This window comes from Musca autumnalis, unplaced genomic scaffold, assembly GCF_047663935.1.
Source record: "Musca autumnalis isolate F117 unplaced genomic scaffold, ASM4766393v1 scaffold_5, whole genome shotgun sequence".
Lineage (NCBI taxonomy): Eukaryota > Metazoa > Arthropoda > Insecta > Diptera > Muscidae > Musca > Musca autumnalis.
The window spans coordinates 162,400,265-162,421,556 of NW_027412088.1; positions in this window are offsets into that span (position 1 = coordinate 162,400,265).

The window sequence follows — 21,292 nt, forward strand, 5'->3', positions numbered from 1 at the left end:
TATTAGATCGATGGAATGGGTTCAAATGCTGATGAAAAGATCTGATCTTTTACGACTACCTTTGCATGGGTTCAAATGCTGATGAAAAGAACCGATCTTTCACGACTTTACTTGGTTCAAATGCTATTGAAAAGATCGGACCTTTCACGACTTTGTTTGAACCAATGCAAAAGATGCCATGAAATCACGTCATCGCATGGAACCCATTCCTTCAAATTTTGCTGGGTTGCTCCATATTTTGAATTCTTGGGGGCATGTTCCGACAAATTAGGAACGCGAAACTTGAAAACTAAATCTTGACCTATCGGTTGGTGCATATTGTAGCAATATATCGGCTAAATAACAGAACTACTATTGTCGAACATATAAATTGGTTACTTTATCGTTTTGGTTTGTTTGCAAATAACTACATTTACCGCATGCTGGAAAATGTCGCAATCATTATTTCAAATCATGATAAAAAATCATGATAATGTCTGAAGTTTGTGTACCACCTTTGGTAAAGAGCAATGCAATACGCCGAAATATTAGTCGTTTTATACCTCAGCCTTTAGGCTAACGATGGTTTGTTTATACACTTCGATACGACCAAATATACGTCTAATCGAAATAATGGTCTGGCTGGTGCAATAAAATTTTGAAGTTCGTAATATTTTTCTCGATATTAGTTTAAGTTCGAGAATGGGCCATAAGGACCCACTCCTTCTTCCCACGCAAAAGTTCACAAATTTTCTGTAAAATGGTGCGAACGATAACTCTTGAAGGGAGCAATCGATTTGGTCCCAACTTTGCACATCATATTATTCCTTCTAACTCTCGAACTGATCTGCCGATCCGGTCCAAAATTTGGCGTTGGTAATATTTTGTCCAAACATAGTTTAAGTTTGAAGATAAGCCATATCGGTCCACTCCTTCAGGTAGCTCCCCCGCAAAAGTTCGGAAAAATTGTGCACACGATAACTCTTGATGGGAGCGACCGATTTGGTCCATACTTTACACATCCCAAAATATCTACCAGATATAGATCAGGTTCGAATATAAACTATATTTGTCCACTCCTTCGGGTACCTCCCACACAAAATTTTGGATAAATTCACTTTAAGACCTGCTCTCGAACCACCTTGATTTTTGTTGAAGCAACTTGCATTCGCTGCCTCAATTACGACAGTAAATGTTTTTTTTTTTCAGGGGTAAGACCATACTCCTTGAGAAAACAGCCCGAAAGTTGTTAAAAAAAACCCCCTATGGCACCACATGTAGTGGCTGAAGGGCTCGAACGGAATATATTACCGTATATAGAGCTATATTATGTTTTCGCAGTCTAGTGTGATAAAAAAGCCCTATCTATCGATATCCCCGCAAATTTTTGAGCTTTAATCCTATCCACACCTTTGCCGGTGCATACGGTCAAAACTTTTGAAAAACCCCGCAAATACATGTTTTTTTTTTTGGAAAAAAAGTATTTCAATCCACACAGACTGAGGGTATATCCAGTGTTTGAATTTGCTACCAGCACAGCACTGAAATCACTAAAAATATGCTATTGCTATGCTGTGCTGTTTTCAAAAACAAAATCGAAAACTGTTGCTGTGCTATGCTGCGAACATAAAAGTAGCACAGCACATGGTCTATGCTGTGCTTGTGAAATCTTCACAGCACATAGCATAGCATAGTCATCCAAAATAAAAACGAAAACTGTTGCTGTGCTATGCTGCGAACATAAAAGTAGCACAGCACATGGTCTATGCTGTGCTTCTGAAATCTGCGAAGCACACAGCATAGCATAGTCATCAAAATCAAAAACTAATGCTATTGCTATGCTGTGCTGCAGACATTTTAACAGCATAGTAAACAGCCGCAGTCAAGAAAACAAAAGCGAAAACTATTGCTGTACTGTGCTATGAACAAAATCAACAGCATAGCATCAAACATAACCCAGAAAAATGTTTGATGGCAAGAAGTATGTATTTGAAATATAACAGAATTTGCTATTGAGCTGTGAAACCATGACTAATTGCACATTTCGATATTTTTAACACACTACTATTATTTTGACCGCGACTATTGCTCTGTTCCAGAACCTGCTACAGTCTACTATTTTTGAAATGTTGACACTTTTTCTTTATACATTTGTCAAAAAAATCAAAAATAGTAGATACTTTAGGTTCTGGAACAGAACCTTTTATAGACAGACTACTTACCAAATAGCCAGTTATATAACAAACAGCAAATTGGTGGAAATATTCAACTGCTGCTCAACTATAAGAATGTATTTGTCTGAGTGCTTAGATACACAAATATGTAAATATATTTTTACAGTAAGGAACATTTAGAATGTTTAACGCAAATTAGAAAAATGCATAACGATGGCTAATTATAAAAAAATTTGCACTAATCTTCTTGATTCTGGTCTTCAAAAAGGGACAATTTGTTTATAGCTTCGTTTATAAAGGCTGAATTTAGCTTTACTAATAATATGTCTTCTAGAGTTTCGTGATTCATTCGGTTTCGCCTGTTTTTGTTAAAATTAAGATTGTCAGAGTTTGAGCTCAATCGAAGTATGTTAACACGTGCCACTGGGACCTCAAAGTTTCCATGGGCCCTTTATATAGACAAAATTAAAATCTGACCCGATTTTCAAAAATTTTTGTGGGATTACTTGTTTAGCAACTTGTAAACTTGTGATCTGTAAAGTGATTTTGTGAAAATTCGCCAATACAAATTAAAATTAAAATTGGTGCCCATTTTATAGGGCCAAAGGCAAATTTTCACAAAATCACTCTATAGACCACAATTATTATCCAATCGATGAAAAAAGTACCATGTAGGCACCTTGTAAGCAATAAACAACACTGAACAACTCATAGGGTCATTATTATAAGTTTTCTTTTACTATTGGATGTATTTGAAAACGCAAAATAAACGAATTTGAAGACATTAAAAATATAATTTTCACATTATAAGTTAATGCCAAGAAAGTTCTCCTTGAAATTGAATGATCCCTTTTAATATTATTTTAACCGGAACGCTAAAAAAATCTGATCGAAAAATCCAAACTATAACCAAAGAAGGCTTATTTATAATAATGGGGGTTAGTGAGTTTGCTGGGTTAACATTAATTATGCTATGCTATGTAGAAATGTTTACAGCATAGCAAAGCACAGTAATCGTTTTATGATTTCATGACTATGCTATGTGCTATGCTACTTTTATGTTCGTAGCATAGCACAGCAACAGTTTTCGTTTTTGTTTTTGAAAACAGCACAGCATAGCAATAGCATTCGTTTTTGATTTTGATGACTATGCTATGCTATGTGCTGTGAAGATTTCAGAAGCACAGCATAGACCTTGTGCTATGCTACGTTTATGTTCGCAGCATAGCACAGCAACAGTTTTCGATTTTTTTTTTTTTTTTTGAAAACAGCACAGCATAGCAATAGCACTCGTTTTTATTTTTGATGCTGTGGCTATGTGCTATGCTGCGTCACTTTCACAGCACCAGCATTGACCTTGTGTTGTGCTGTGAAAAACTAGTAGCAAATTCAAACACTGGGCAAAGCCGACTGATACTTTTTTCATGTACTTCCCCTATTTGTGTTTGTGAAGTCGATAACGAAACTTTGTTAAACACATATAACGCGATAGGTCGCTCGAATATAGGTGCAACGCGGTGCAGTAATATTCAAACCTGTCAAAACGCTGCAATGAGAGCTGCAACATGGTGCGTCCTCGTTTCATCAGTCCATCATCTGGATGAGTAGGCGAAGATTCATCCAGTACGGCGAAACAGTGACATGCTCTCGGTGCAATACTTGCTCAGGTATAGCACATGCGTGTTAGAAACTATCTTCATGATCTTGAGAGAGAATTCCAACGTTGAAAGAGAGAATACATAGATCAAAAAGCCAACTGATAAACCTCAGCTGCTACGACAAAGCACAGTAGTTTTTGTTGAATTGCTTTCAGGATACCTATAGGTCAATGATTGATAACGCAGTTTTAAACCAATGCCGTTCTTTGGTATTGTTGAAGTTACGAAGTTTTTCGGCAATTCACACACACACGACCCGAACGCAACGAAAGATCACACAAAAGGGAGCAAATGTTTTGATTTGTTTTTGTTTTGCAGCATTTGTGCGTACAACCTCAATAACACACTGTTAAAAGTTGCCAATATTCAGAATTTTGTGTGCCCTCTTCTTGGTCGGCAGTGTTTTAAACATATTCCCAGCATGCGGTACAGGCTCGCACGCCACTGACCCGTCAAACCAACTCAATTAACTTTAGTAGCTTTGTGGTTACAAACCATGTATTCGGCCTCATTCCTAGACCTGAAGGTAGAGCAGAGTCAGATTAAGCAGGAAAACTAACACACAAATATATCGCTCATTTACTTAAAGAGTGTCATAACTCAAAAAATGCGTTTTCTGAGTTAGCAATTTCTTTTTTTCTACGATTTCTATTTTATCTTGTGTTAAATTTTCATGATGATATCTCTAAAACTCGATGAGTTACAGCTCATTTACTAAGAGTTTCGCATAATTCAACACAAAATTTGTTAAAATTTATTAAGTAATAAAACACTTCAAATCATGCTTGATCAAGTAGTTATTTTAGTTTTTGTGTTATAAATCTTAGGAAGCATGAACTTCTCTAAGAAAAAACGTATACTGGAGCACCATCCGTAAGGTAGATCTTAAATGCATCTTAGCATAAAAGTGCCCAAAGGATTGCGCCAATATAGTCCATTTTCGAACTTAATATACATTCGGTAGAGGTACACGATTTGGACCAAATAGATTAATATTGTTGTGATTTATCGTGTCTATCAGTTATTGAATACATATCGTTGTGTTCGGAACCAGAACATGTGCTAACAATTTCAAAACAATTCCCTAATAGCCCTTCAATGGAAGTTCCCAATGGAGTTCGCCTATGTATACCATTTTCGAACGTGATGTTTAGAAGAAATATTACGTGGGTTAAAGTTTGGACCAAATCAGTTTTTCCTTCCATTGTTATTGTGAATTTGAAACGGTTTTGGTTTTAACATACGTGAGGTCTAAAACAATAATTTCAATGTGACTCGTTTTTTATCATATCAAACATTAGCCTAGTATAATAATTTCATAATAAACTCACCCTCCCTATCTAAATGAAATTGAATGTAGGTTCTAGGCTTCTTTGTAAACACACCTCAACAAATAAAAATAATAAACTTGTATTTAATTGTTTGTGTTTATTTTTCACAATTAAAACTTAACACAAAAGCAAAGGAAACAAAAGTCATATTCATTTTAACAAAGTTAAAGTTGTTTGTGGCAAAAGTAATATTTAAGCTGAACAAAAAAGCTCTCTTTGATCCGTTTATGAATTAAATGACAAAGCTTATTTTCGTAATGTGCAGTAAACATAAAAGTGAAAAATTGTTCTTTATACAAGCGGGTGGCCTAGTTACATTAAGGCAATGTTGTAATTTTAAATTTGTATTTTGTTTAAGGCAAGAAAAGTATATGGTATATAGATTATTTTAGTTCATATACAAGCTGTTTGATTGATATTATCAATAACTTTAAGAACTACGTAAAAGCTTCATCAAAATTTACGCTGCTCGAAGGGAGTGAGTAAGGCAAGAAAAGCATATGGTATATAGATTCTTTTAGTTCATATAAAAGCTTTTTGATTGATATTATCAATAACTTTAAGAACTACGTAAGTTTAAAGTTTCATCAAAATTTACGCTGCTCGAAGTGAGGAAACTTCTAGACGCAAGTTATGATGTCGCCAGGCGTCATTTGACATTTTTTTTGGAAGGTTTGACAGTTTTAGCCCAAGAGTACTCAGGACAGGTTGACATACGACCATGTGTTGGGTTGTTTATAGTGGCTTGATTGACGGTTGCTGCTAGATATAGGACACAAAAAATTCTAGTTTTCATGACATGCCAGCTTTATCAAAGTAACGTTTTTATTTCTGACCTCAAGGATATAGCTAGAAATACATCTGGACACCAGTACAAAAAATTTTAATTTTTGTAAGAAAAATATAGAAAAAAAGTGTAAAAAATGATCATGGGCATATCTGGGTTAAACGCATAGTTCCACGGTTCGTCACCTGGATCCATCTTACCTTTTTATCTTTTAGAATCTTTTAGAAATTTCTTGCACCGATCGACAGTTGATCCAACGAGAAAAGCCCAATTTTTGCCGCTATGTGTTCATGCAATTTCAAATGTAAGTGGGTGCAACAAATGCCCAAGGACGCCACATTCTAACGGTATGAAGCACTGCGTTCTTACATTATCCGTTCACACACGGCTAAATTTTTTCTGGCACAACGGCCATTTTTGCACGACCCTCACGAACTTCGTTTTTTTGGCGAGTGTCGGCCACGATTGAATTCATTAAACCAGTTTTTCATAGTGCTATATGATTGTCCTTTATCGACTTACAAAGATTTAATTTGAACGATGCACTCTTGCCGTGACTATTCACGTCGGAAGTTGTGAAAAATTATAGGACGAAAATGTTCACAAGTAAATTCCATTTTTTTTGCAATGTGATTTTTTCAAGTCACTGTAAACAACTCAACACATGGTCGAATGTGAAACTGCCCTGAGTACGCTTAGGCTAAAAACTGTCAAACTTTCCAAAAATATAGCCTAGGCAAAAAGGTTTTTTTCTAAATCAAATTAAACAAGGATCATTGAAGTCTAAGGAACTAAGGAATACGAAATCCTTAGTTTATTAGAGTTCCTATCCACTTCGGGAGAGGACGATAGTATACGATATTTCTCTCACGATCCTCAAGGATTTCCAGTCTATGGAACACTGCTTGAAGGGCGGTTTATGAAACAAGTAATCGCGTAAAGTTGGGCGGACGTAGGATGAGAGTTTAACGTTCACCCATAAAACTGGGTTTTAATCCCAGTGAGTTATATAAATAAAACGTAGTCTCGTACATGTTGTAGGAACGGTTGAAGGTGGTCCAGCTGAAGTCGAACAAAATGGATTGAAAATTGATCAGTTTCAGAAAATATGTTAATTTCTTCTCTGAGAACTTACCAATTTTAGCACTCTATTACGCACTGTCTAAATGTTTGCAGCCCAAGATAAAAATATTTTAAATGCTCTAAAATGGTTTGCCTATCCATCATAAACTTAGTAAACTTTATTCACTTCTTTAGTCAGCATATTTCTACCGCTTCGCAAATATTACCAATTTATTTCCGTCAACTACATTAGCTATCTAAACATTTGTATTCAGACCATCGAATCGTTTAAACACGAAATGAAACCTCTGTCTGTTTTTTTATTGATATAATAAATGATGCCCTTTATTGTAATTCGTGGGAGTTCCTACAATTGTTGGTTGGTTAGCTCAACTCATAACTGACAAGGAAATTCATTTGTAAAAATCAAAAACAATTTTACCGCCTCATCTTACAAAATGGCAATATTGTTATGACTTTAATGGTAAAATGACGCAGAAATCATACTTCTTTTGAAATTAGTATTCAAAACGCTGAATAACAACAATGGTCCGACCGACCGAACCTTCAATATTCACATGGACAAATACAGATATGCCTGTCCAGAATCAACTAACATTTCCCTGCTTTGGTAAGTGCTTACCCAAACATAGTGTTGCATTGTTAAATAGATTTTTCTGATATTGTTGCTGTTATTATAATAGGACATGACTTTAAGACTTAATGACTGACATTGCTCTCTTTTCAATTGTGTTCGCGAACGCTTAATAAAGAAGAAAAGACCGACATAATGGAATAAATCTATGATAAGGGGGGAACAGAATTAAATGTGTATGACACCAGGACAGCGAGAGCATGACCATCCGCTAATAGCCCTCATACATACATATGATGATATTGAAAAAAGAACCTGAATTTGCTGGGTTCTCTAGCTAGAGTTTTGTTTTTTTTTTCAGGTTTTCTATAAGAGAACGCAATGGTCTTCTTATAGAAGACCATTAGGTCTCCTTACAGAAGAGGTCTTCTTTCAGAAGTAAATGGGGTCTTCATAAAGCAGACGATGAGGTCTTTTTATAGAAGACAATGTGGTCTTCTCTTGGCAGACCACGCGGTCTTTTTATAGCAGACCATGAGGCCTCTCATAGAAGATCATGAGGTCTTCTCATACAAGACTTTAAGGACTTCTCATAGAATACCATGAGGTCATCTCATAAAATACCATGAAGTCTTCTTATTGAGGACCATGAGGTCTTCTTATAGAGAATTGAGCTCTTCTCATAGAAAAGACTTTATCATAGGAGGCCAATAGGACTTCTAAAGAAAACCATGATATTTTCTCATAGAAGACAATGAGGTCGTCTTATAGAAAACCATGAGGCCTTCTCTGACTTCTTATATAAGCCCACCATGTCTTCTTTGACTTTGGCCTAGAGAATACCACGAGGTTTTCTTAAACTAGACAATGAGGTCCTCTTACAGAAGACAATGATGTCTTCTCATAGAAGACCATGAGGAATTCTTATAGAAAACAATGGGGTCTTCTTATTAATGAGAATGTGGTGTTTTTAGAGAGTACAATGAGGTATCTTTATAGACGACAATGAGGTCTTCCTATGGAAGAGTATGAAGTCTTCCTATAGAAGTCCATTAAGCCTTCCTATAAAAACAACGACACAATACCACGGCAGCGGGTTCTTTCGTACCGGATTGAACCGGAACCACACAACATCAGCGGCTGTCACCTCAGTGTACATGTGTTTGTATTTGTTTCGATTTTCTGTGTTGGATGCAGCATATCCCGGAATGTCTGCTCCGAATTCGTTTGGTCCGTGCCGAGAAGGAAGAAGACCCAGGACCAATTTTTTGTGCTCAGTTTGTCACATCCGCATCCGCAACCTTCGGTGAGATGTAATAAATGTCAGGAGTGGGTGCATCTAATGGGTTGCTCTGGCAAGGGACTACTACAGGGTCTATGTTGCTGCATGCTGCGTGAATACAGTTCCCAGTGAGTCGCCGTCAGATTACGAAACTCCCCCGCAGTCCCCTCGACAGCAACCGCACACGCAGCATTTAACACCATCCGTTGTTGTCCCAATCCCAGAAAATGCATCCTTTTTGCAATTTAATTGCAGTGGACTCCGAGGTATGATCGAGGAAATAGGGGATTTTATGAGTAGGAGAACATCGAGGTCGCGAGGGTGCAAGAAAACATGCTCAACGACAACTGTACTCGTAGCTTACAACGTTGCTATGGTTACAACGTGTTAAGGAAGGATCGCACCAGAAGTGTAGGTAGCGGATTAGCTTTCCTATTGCACCAGTCTGTCCAACACAGACCTATCTCGCTTGAGTCTGTCTCTAGTAACCCGCACATGCAATGTATGGGGGTAGCAGTCAGGCGTGGAACTACCGAGATAGAGTTGCTGAGTTGCCCGCCGAGAAATAGCTGTATCTCAGATAACGAGCCTGACATTAGTCCGATTTTGGAAGGTCAAAATCGCCTGGTACTGGGGACTTTAATGCGCAGCATGAGATATGGCATTCGGCCCTCGGAAACGGCCAGAGGTATACAGCGCTGGCTGAGCAGATTGATAGCTCTACGTTTTGCACAGCCAATGAGGACGCCCCTACCAGAATTAGAGGAGGGTGTCACAGTTCGCCATTGTGGTCAACTTTTATGTGAACTTTTCATTCATAATTTTGCGTTTTAAAGTTACCGATTTTTGTCGGTAACCCAAAAAATGAGTTAGAGTTAGATCACACTACTGGTCTGACAAATGACGTTACCTGGCAACCCGTCATTTTCCCTGGATCAAACGATCTCCCCATAATTGTCTCCATTAGCAGACCACCCGATTTCATCACCTCTGAACGCTGCACATTCATACGACAGCTGATTGGCCGAGTTTCAGAGAGTTCCAAACCACCGCTACAGAGAACTGCCCAATCCTTCTAACGTTCGGGTAGCGGAAAGGACGTTCCGAGACATCATCACTGCTGCAGCCGCTCGCCATATCTCTGCTGGTCGAATACTCGAAGTAAGACCAAACTTCCCAGCAGAGGCGACGGGATTAAAAAATGAGCGTAATGAGATTCGTCGAGCCAACCATAATGACCCCAGAGTCAGGGAGCTGAGCTGAAGAACAAGTGGTTAATCAGAGTTGCAACATTGGACCGGTATAAGTGAATTATGGGCAAGGGTTAAGTCACACCCTGGAAGGATGGAATATAGGACCTCAGTCACGTTTGGGGACGTTACGTTGATCGATTCGAAGTGGTGCGCAAGTTATTTCAATCGACAGTTTATCGAGCACCCAGAGAGTGACAGGGGGTGACCTCCGTGTGATAGAACAGTGACGGTGGCGCTTGACTTATCAAAAGCCTTTGATACAGTCAGGCACTCCACGCTGTTTGAGGACATTGAGCAGACAACCCTCCGGCCAAGCTTGAAAGGTTGGATAGTCAACTATATGTGTGGACGCCAGTCGTACGTGGAATTCAGGAACAATAACGCTGTGCAACATTTTTAAGGGTATCTTGTGCAAACAACTCGTACTGAGGATTTTTTGAAAGTACAGACCCAAACAACAAGAAACCTTAGTTGGGATTTCTTGTGTCAGATCCAACTCGGTTTTTATGGCCCCATCTAAACATGGTTAAATATTGAGTTTTTAAAGAAATTCTTCTGACCTCTGAAGCAAATTTGTAGATAAGGACAAGAATAAAATATTTGGAGAAATAATTAACTCGAAAAACGACATTAATTGCCTCACATTTCAAAATATATGCAAAAATTCCACAATTTTTATACATTTCGCACCGTATCTCCAAAACCGTTAATTTTTTCTGAATATTTTCTTTTGGAATGTAATACACAACTCTTCAGAAGATGTCATTGTTGTAAAATGCGTTTATGACGTTGTTTTCAGTACATTTTTCAACGACGATTTATTAAAAATGTCAATAATGTAGTGAAATCCGAAATGCGAGAATAAACTGTTGATGTGAACTGTGTTTGAAATACGTGTCGTAAAAGATGTGATGCAGAATACCGCTGAAACAACATGAAGTAAGCATTTTAGAGTTTGAGAATGTTCTAAAGAATTGTTGAGAACTTTATTTGGAAGATTTTTGCAAAAGGTTTCTTGGATCAACACCCAATAATTTAGCCAATACTGACCAGAATTTCAGCAATTATGTAAAATTTTCTATACTTTATAGATTTTGATGCCCTAGATGGAGTTTTTCTTATTTGGTTTTTTTTCAAAGGATAAGTTCTATTAGTTTAGGGCTACAATATTGCTAAAGACAGCAAGGCAAAATTCCTATTCGTTTCTGAGATAAAGGCCTGATAAATGCAAAAAAGTGTAGATTTAGCCCGGTTTAGATGAGGCCATAAAATCCGAACTGGATCTGACAGGACAAAACCCTACTACGGTTTTTGTAGTCTAAATATGTACTTTCAAAAAATTCATACCAGAAGTTGTTTCCATTTTCAGTGTTGCATAGTGTAATCCAAAACCCCTAAGATTGAAACAGGGAGTTCCCCAATGTGGGGTGATATCTCCGGAAGTGTTTAACCTCAACCTCTCTTGTATTCTGCCCCCTTCAGACGGCATCGAGATCGTAAAGTATGCGGATGATTGCACGATCCTGGCGTCAGGTACCTTCCCTGATGACTCTTTGAGAGACTGAACTCCTATTTAACTGATCTTACCACCTTTCTCCACGCGAGGAATATGCAGATTTCCGCCACAAAATCTACAGTTTGGAAGAGAATTGAAGGTCGTGGTCGACGGTAGCAGAATTCCGACCACAAACTGCCCCAAAATTTTAAGGGTCACATTCGACACTACTTTCAAGTCGGGCGCGCACGCCACAGCTATCTGCGACAAACTGAAAAGCAGGAACAAGGTGATCTAGTCCCTACCCGGAAGCACTTGTAGAAGACCCTAAGCTCTTCTTATAGATGAACCTAAGGTCTTCTTATATATGACCCAAAGGTCTTCTTATTCTTTAAAAAATGTTAAGGTATTCTTATAGAAGGCAATGAGGTCTTCTCATAGAAGATCATGAAGTCTTCTGATTGAAGACTATAAGGTCTTCTTGTAAAAGACCATCAGGTATTCATAAAGAAGATCACTAAGTCTTCATATAGAGTACCCATGGGCTTTACTAAAAAGGATCATCAAATATGTGTATTGAGGGCCAATTTCGCTTCACAATATAAATTGTATTACCAAATAACCAATTTGTTTCTTCTTCCACCATACAACATTGTAGCATGCAAATAAGTCCACAATGTCAATCGCAATTCAATTTGAAATCTCCTGCTATTTTTATGGACCGGTCGTACTTGTACATTTCGTAACTTATTACCATTCAAGAATTGTATTCTAAACAAATTATGAGTGCGAACCTCTGTTAAAGTTTGATTTTTTATTATGCTAAACTATTTGCTCATAAAAAGAAACAGATTACGGCAACAACGAAAAGAAGAAAATAAAGAAGATTCCACAACAACAAAAAAGAAAAATTTTATTATTGTTATTATCGTTACTTTATAATCGCTTAGTTGTTGTTTGTAGTCACTTTGTTGCTTACTAACTGAAACCCATAGAGCAAGCCAGCTCATCGCATTTGATCTTAAAGAGAGGGCTCACACACATAATAGTCTTACAGAATTTCTTTGAATGTTTAGATGTTTGTGGCGAAACAAATTCGCAGTAATTTATCGCACGCATTTTGCATTTGTAATTCATAGTGACTTCTGATTAATTTTACTATGGTCTATACACAATAGCAATAACAATGCTTACAACTTTTAGTCACTGGAGGATGAAATGGCGTTGGGATATTTGTTCCAACATCATGGTACTTGCAAATATTTAAGCGCACTCTACTGTGCCATGCCTTACAACGGTGCTGTTATATTAAGTATAGGTTAAGACAAGCCCATTTTTGTTGGTAGGTTAGAGTTGGATCACATAAGCATTATTTACATAATATTTAATTTTAGGGTTGTGTTGATATTTTACTTCGAGTTCTATGGTTTTATAGAGGGAATAAATTTTGGAACTACTTTCAGGAATGCTCCAGGTTTTTTTCAATAACTGTAACTCCAAAAAATAGCGCTAAAATCAGAATATGAGTCATACAAGAAACCATTAACTTTTTAAGGAAATACCCGGAACATTGCGTAATTGGTGCTAAACCCAGAGGAAGGACAATAACCTGTATACAAATATTATCAATTGAAATTTAGGTGATCCAACTTCATGTAGAATCTGAAAAAGTGCCTTCGATCAGTCAATATGGTTCCTGGAGACAGTAGAACTGTAGCCTTGGCACTTATCGCTAAATTTCATTCAGCAAGGGAGCCTGCCGATAATGAACGTGTAAAAGCATACACAATAGAGTGGGGCGATTTGAACACCACCACGGGCGCCTTGATGATCTGATTATTGGGATTGTACTGAGCAAAAAAGTCCACTAGACCATATGTCTACGGTGAAAATCGAGCCCCCGGATTTTGACTTGAAGTTTTTTTCAAGGTTTTTTGGATATTTTGGCATATATGTAACAGCCAAACCACTGAGATTTTCGATCCAACACAAAGACAAAAATTGTAGCCAAGACAATAATTAAGAACTCTCTAATACATCGCAAAAGCATTGGAATGATCCTTCAGGCAGTTATGGCCCCGAGAATGTGCACATTTTTCTGAAAATATCGATAAATTACACTGTGCTACAAAATTTGACTCAAAGTCAGTGGGTGGAAATTTCCTTTTGGAGATGAAAGCCCTTGGTGAATGAACTAAGAACGCAAAAGGAAATTTTCAGGATAGGTCAAGTTTCTGAGATATGGTTTGACCAAAATATCCTTAAAAAAATTTCAAGTCAAAATCCGGGGGCTCGATTTTCACCGTCGACATATGGTCTAGTGGACTTTTTTGCTCAGTACAATCCCAAAAATCAGAAACTCCAGGCGCCCACTATCACTTTTTTCCTTCCATACAAATCGCCCCGGCCTAATACACAAGTCTGATGTGAGGGAGCGAAAAAAAATATTTTGTCAAAAAAACGAAAGTCTTAGTATAGTGCTCTACACCTGAAAATATGTGAATATCTCAAAGGGTCTGGCAATTAGCCATAATTTTATTTTGTAGTGTTCAGTTCTTTCGAATAAACTAAACCGGCATTTTAGTTTAAAATCGAACAATTCCATTAATAAGGTCTACCACAAATCGTGGACCGATCTTGAACTACCGGCAAACAAAAGATGCAGCGAGGCGAAATTTTATTTCAATTTGTTTGGATGATAGTATGATTCCCACAGACGGACGAAGCGACGGACATGCAAATATCGACTCTGAATTTTACCCTGAACAAGGGGAATCCTAAGTGTAAATTTGCGGTTAATTTGGTACGAAAATGTAGCTTAAAACTTAAAAAGACCTAAAATCGAACGGTTCAATTATATAGGGTCCATATCAAAACGTGGACCGATCTTGAACTACCTGCAAACAAAAGACGCAGCGGGGCAAAATTTTATTTCAATTTGTTTGGATGTTAGTGTGATTCCCACTGACGGACCGAGCGAACGACATGTACATATCAGAATTTTTACCCAGATCAAGAATATAGGGTTGTAAATGATTATTTTAGTGGGTTACAAACAGAAAAACAAACTTAATATACCCTTTATGCTATGGTGGAGGGCAGGGACGTAGGCAGGAATGAATCTCGGCAACGGCTACGTCGGTGGTAGATACAATAAGGGATACAGTAAGGGATTCAAGCATTGATGGCCGATGGAAAGGCGAACGACCAGTCACCAGCAGCCAATGTATTTAATGAGAAATTGGAGATGCAAAAATAAACAAGTAAGAAAGGCGTAAAGTTCGGACGGGCCGAAATTTTTATACCCTCCACCACTACTATATTGAAGTAAATATGAACAATTAGTAACAACTAAGCTCTTTCTCTCCGTAAGTATAATTCCTTGTAGAAGAATAATCTCTTAACTGATGATAATCACTTTATACTGATAAATTACATCCACTTCAGACGGAAAATGTAGCAACACTCTTTGAAAGAGCGCATTTTTGTTCTTTCTATCCTCTGGTTAAACACAATATCAAATTACAGCAATCTCGATTTGAAACTTTGACAAAAACCCCTCGAAATATATAAAATTGGGCAATACCGGTCTTCGGGGGTTAGACTAACCCCCTGTTTTTATACCCTACACCATAGTATGGAGGGTATATTAAGTTTGTTTTTCCGTTTGTAACGCATCGAAATACTCATTTGCGACCCTATAAAGTATATATATTCTTGATCAGGGTAAAATTCTGAGTCGATCTGTGCACGTCCGTCCGTCCGTCTGTGGTAATAACTCTAGCATCCACAAAAATGGAGATAGGACGCTGAAATTTTGGGAAAGTGAGTCTTTTGTTTGCAGGCAGGTCAAGTTCGATGATGGGCTATATCGGTCCACGTTTTGGTATAGCCCCCATATAACGATACCCCCCGATTTACGGTATTTTGACGTTTTTAGCTACATTATCAGACCGATTTAGCTATAATTTGACATTTAGGGTTCCTAAGTGCCAATAAACTTATATAAGAAAACTTGTGGACATAGGTCCACGTTTTGGTATAGCCCCCATATAACGGAACCCCCGATTTACGGTATTTTGAAGTTTTTAGCTACATTTTCAGACCGATTTAGCGGTAATTTTATATTTAGGGTTCTTAAGTGTCAATAAACTTATATAACAAAACTAGTGGACATAGGTCCATGTTTTGGAATAGCCCCCATATAACGTTACCACCCGATTTCAGGTATTTTGACGTTTTAAGTCACATTTCTAGACCGAATTAGCTATAATTTGATATTTAGGATTCTTAGTGACCAAAAATTTATATTCGAAAAAAATATGAACATAGGTACATGTTTTGGTATAGCCCCATATAACGGTACCTCCCGATTTTCGGTATTTTGAGATTTTTTACCTACAATTTTTAACCGAATTAGCTGTAATTTGAACAATTGACATTTCAAGTTCTTAGTGGTCACAACACCTCTCCACCAAAATTCTCTTAAATTTTGGGAAAATGCGTCTTTTGTTTGCAGGCAGGTCAAGTTCGATGATGGCTTATACGGTCCACGTTTTTGGTATAGCCCCCATATAACGGTATCCCCCGATTTACGGTATATTGATGTTTTAGCTACATTTTCAGATCGATGTGGCTATTATTTGACATTTAGGGTTCTTACGTGTAAATAAACTTTTATAACAAAAGTTGTGGACGTAGGTCCAGGTTTTGGTATAGCCCCCATATAACGGTACCCCCGATTTACGGTATTTTGACGTTTTTAGCTAAATTTTCAGACCGATTTAGCTATAAATTGACATTTAGGGTTCTTAAATGTCAATAAACTTATATTACTAGTGGACATAGGTCCATGTTTTGGAATAGCCCCCATATAACGTTACCGCCTGATATAATTTGATATTTAGGAATCTTACTGACCAAAAAACTTATATTCGAAAAAATTATGTTTTGGTATAGCCCCATATAACGGTACCTTCCGATTTTCGGTATTTTGAGAATTTTACCTACAAGTTTTCGCCGAATTATCTGTAATTTGAACATTTGACATTTGAAATTCCTAGTGGTCACCAAACCTCTCCACCAAAAATCGTCAAGAAAGGTCAATGTATTGATAAAGCCCCCATATAACGGAACCTCCAGATTTTCAGTAATTTGATGATTTTAACTACAGTATTAAACCGAACTAGTAATTTGACATTTAAAGTTCTTAATGGTCACAACACCTCTCCATCAAAAATTGTCAACATAGCCCCAATATAACGATACTTCCCGATTTTCGGTACTTTGAGGATTTTACTTAAAATGTTTAACCAACGTAGGTCCATGTTTTGGTATAGTCCCAAAACAAACCTCCCGATTTTCCGTACCTTAGCTTTATTTTTTGGACGAACTTTCTGTAATTTGAAATTTAAAAGCCAACAAAAACTCTGCAACAAAGATTGTTCATTTAAGTTCATATTTTCGTATAGCCCACATACCTCCGAACTAGCTGTTAATGACATTTGAAGTTCCCACGTTATGTACCGATTTTCGGTATTTTGAATATTTTAGCTACAATTTTTAACCGAATAAGAAGTTATTTGACATTAAAGGCTCCCATCAAAAACTGTCAACATAGGTCCATGTTTTATTATAACCCCTATATAACGGTACCTCCCAATTTCTAGCCCACCAAAAATTGTCGACATACATAGTTTGATATAAGCACCATAAAAATGGCCTCCCGAATGAAGCATTTTATGTACATTATCTGACATTTTAACGTACCCACTTAAAGTTGGGGACAGGAATGAAAACGAATTATTCCATTTTAGTTCAGAATATTTTATGGTGGAGGTTATGAAAAGTTCGGCCCGGCCGAACTTAACGCTTTTTTACTTGTTTTATTTTTCTTATCTATGAACATTGCTGTTTCAGAATCCGCAAAAACATCCCATGTGTAAGCGGTTTCCATTAAAAGTTAGTTAAGGGGCACTGTGCATAATATTGTTTTATAAGGGGACGATACAGTCAGTGCATTGTCCCAATTTGAACTTCCATATCTCGAAAACGGTAAAACCTACGAAAATATCATAAAAGGTAATCTTGTGGAGAATTTTCAAAATTTTCTTTAGGTCCATTTACATAGGACTCGCGGTTTCCAAGCAAAATCGTGAAAACCTAAAGATATCCTAAAAATGTGAACTTAAATCGCGATTTATTTTAAAATCCCTCCGGCGATTTTTTTGTTTCTTGATATTTCTCATCTATGAGCATTGTAGTTTCAGAATCAGCAAAAACTTCCAAGGTGTAAGCACCTTCTATTTAAATTTGTTAAGGCACACCGTGTATATGGATTGTTTTTCGCGAGTAAGTTTTCTATCTTCTGTGAACACAACATTTCAACTAACAACCATTTAGGTAGGATATTGTGACCAAAATCTTGAAAACAATTTTAATTTTGGTGATACCCTTACATGGGGCCTTTGACAAAATGTGGACATATGCTGTAAATATTGTTTTTTTTTTTTTGCAAGTAATGTTTTGTGCCAGTTATAATGTTTGGTACACCTGTATAAAACTTTTAAAATATAGAAAATCCGATTTATGGCTAGTTTGAATGAGCATTAAAAGTTTCAAAATACCGAAAATCGGGTGGTACCTTTCTATGGGGGGCTATATGAAGACATTGACCTACACCGTCAAATTTCGGGTGGAATGTTTTATATCCGCAACAAAGTCAACATACAAAAATTTCAGCTATTTCGGAGTGATAATGAGGCTAAAACTAAAAATATAAACATCCACCAAATTATAAAGCTCTGTCCTAAAAATTGTGGGCCGTATCTTAATTTCAACAGACAGACATGGCTATTTCGACTTAGAATTTTATGTTGATCAAGGAAAAATCGAACATTTCTATGTGTTAAAACCGAAATGACAAATTTATTTATACCCTCCATATTATGGTGGATGGTATGAATAATAGAAAACCTAAAAATTTTAACCTTGCCGCGATGTATTGATAAATCCATCTAGCGACTTTTTCTTGTTTTTGGATTTTTTCTTATCCATGAGCATTGTAGTTTCAGAATCCGCGAAATTTTCCCAGGTGTAAGAATTTGTTTCCAGAAATATTTTTTTTGATTTTTTTTTTTTGTTTCAAAAAATAATCAATGATTTAAACATATGGGTAGGTTACCAAACCCAGGACAACAATAGGTCTGTACGATAACCCAAAAATTTGTACAAATTCGTACAAATTTTTACTGAATGCTGTTCGATAACAAAATTATCCAGCAAAAGAGAGCGAGTTTGGAGAGATTTTTGGAGGAGTTTTGTGACTGAGAACTTGCAAATTTTTGCTGGGAAAACTTGTCACGTAAAAATTTGCAAGTCTGATCAGCTTTTAATCACCTGTTCAATGTAAACAACTCGAAATGTTAACTTTTTTGACCAAGAAAATTTCACAATTGCACATTTTTTAATTCTAACGCGTTGTGGATAGGATTAAAGCATTAAATAAGTAAACTGCAATTTTAAAATTTCTGTGTTTGTTCCGTTTGGTTTAAAATATCAAAAGAAACAAAAACAAATTTCATACATTTACGGAAGCAGCTGACTTTCTTGCAAGTTTTTGCAAAATGCTGTTCGATAACTTTCTGCAATTTTTCATGCTTGAGAGAGTAAAATTCACTGAGAGAGGTTGCTGGAACTGACTGAGTAATTATTGCTGGGAAAGTTATCGTACACACCTAATGTTTATCCCCACCATACCATTGCTATCGAACAGGATATCGGTTTCGAATGTTTCTCGATAGTTTTGCGGATATTTTGTTCAAGAACGACACACGAGAATGAATTGAAAACAATTCATTCTTCTCTCAGTTTGTGGCAGGAAAACTTTCGATTTCGAATATCGGTAATTATATTAATATATTAGCGAATGCATTAACGATAGTTTTTACGATAGTGGCGAAAAACATTTTTGGTGGAGTTTTTTGATGTTTCTGTTATGTAATTTTTCGTCAGTTTGCGGTACTGTTGATAAACATTGTTGTCTTGTATTTGGTAACCTACCCATATATTGTTTTTATCAACACTTATTGTTTATATTATACCAAAGACATAATTACAACAAGATAAGACATTTGTTTGCTATCATTCTTTAGTGAATGGCTTTTGAATTTAACATAATGTAATTTTACCACATGATTAAATTACATTATTTCGATCAAATTACATGGAATTCTTCTGGAATAGATCCTTGAATTCATACATTTCGTTTCTGATACTATTACATGAAATGTTCCTACTAGATTGCGAATTTTAATTACCTGCAACCTGCATTGTTTCTGTTAAGGGTAATGTTTCTATACATTGTTTCAGAAACATTTTTTGTTGCATGCATTATGTCTTGTCTTTACAGTTCGATGTCTTTGATTATACGTAGCATTTATATCGAAATTATTTGAAAAATGCAAATGGGAATGTTATACAAGCAATAGCTGTGTCTTTTTACGTGATAATTAGTAATAATTATTATTAATGTTGCGGATTTTGAAAGTTGTATAAAGGAAAAGTTGCTGAAAAAAAATTTTCAGCAACATTTAGTAAGTAAAAAACACCCCTAATATTAAATTATTTTTTAAAACAAAAAAATTTCCAAAGTAAAAAATGTTTCTCGGAACAATTTTTCTAGTGAAGAGAACATATCGTCTGCTCCGTCGGAAAAAGTCGTAAGACCCTCTCAATAAAATTTTCAGGAGGAACAAAAAACATTCCAGCGCTTTCTGTATTAAAGATTTTATTATGGTGGTAAAGGCAGAATTCTTCGTTTATTTATTCCGCTTCAATACCTGTACTTTGTTTGATAAAATTCCGTCGCGTTTGGGAGATAATTGGATGTCTTTGGACTTACGACCTTTTCCTTGTACAGATTTGTATATTTGTAGGGACTTACGACCTTTTCCTACAATTTACGGACGTTTATAAAATAAAATATTTATACTTTACAAAACAATGTGGAAAGAGTATTATAAGTTTGTTTTGCCCAATATTCGTGTAACATCGCGAAGTATTCGTCGTAGACCCCCTCCCCTTGCCATTTTTCATATCTTGACGAGATAAAGCGATCTAGCTATGTGCGTCCGTCCATCCATTAGCAATTGTAATAAGGCCTCAATTTTGGACCGATCGTCACGAAATTTTGTGGAGAGGTCGGGTTCCGATCAGAAGTGACCTCATTAGATGTTGGTTATGATCGAAAGGTGTGAAATGGACCAAATCCACAATTTTTTCCGACTTTGTACCTGTTCTGTAGGTCGCAGTAATATTGCGATCGGAGCGACATTTTAAGAATGATTTGAGTTTAAGACAAAGAATAAGCTTGCAATTTAACATGGTGATGAGATAATTATTAGCGGGTTTAATGGACCAAAACTTTTGGGTGAAATCTTATATAAAAGACAATGTGAATGTTTGTATGTTCCGCATAGACTCTAAAACGGCTGAAACTATTTTTTTTTAAATTTCAGAGAATGTACAAGGAACAACCAAGGTGAAACTAGGCTTTATATTCATTTGAATTTCGGAGGGGGATAGGGCAGGCCCTATTTTTAAAAAACGCTTTTTTGCAAAAGTTATGAAAGTAATGGTCAGAAAATAATTTGCGACGCAACGGTTGTTGAATTTG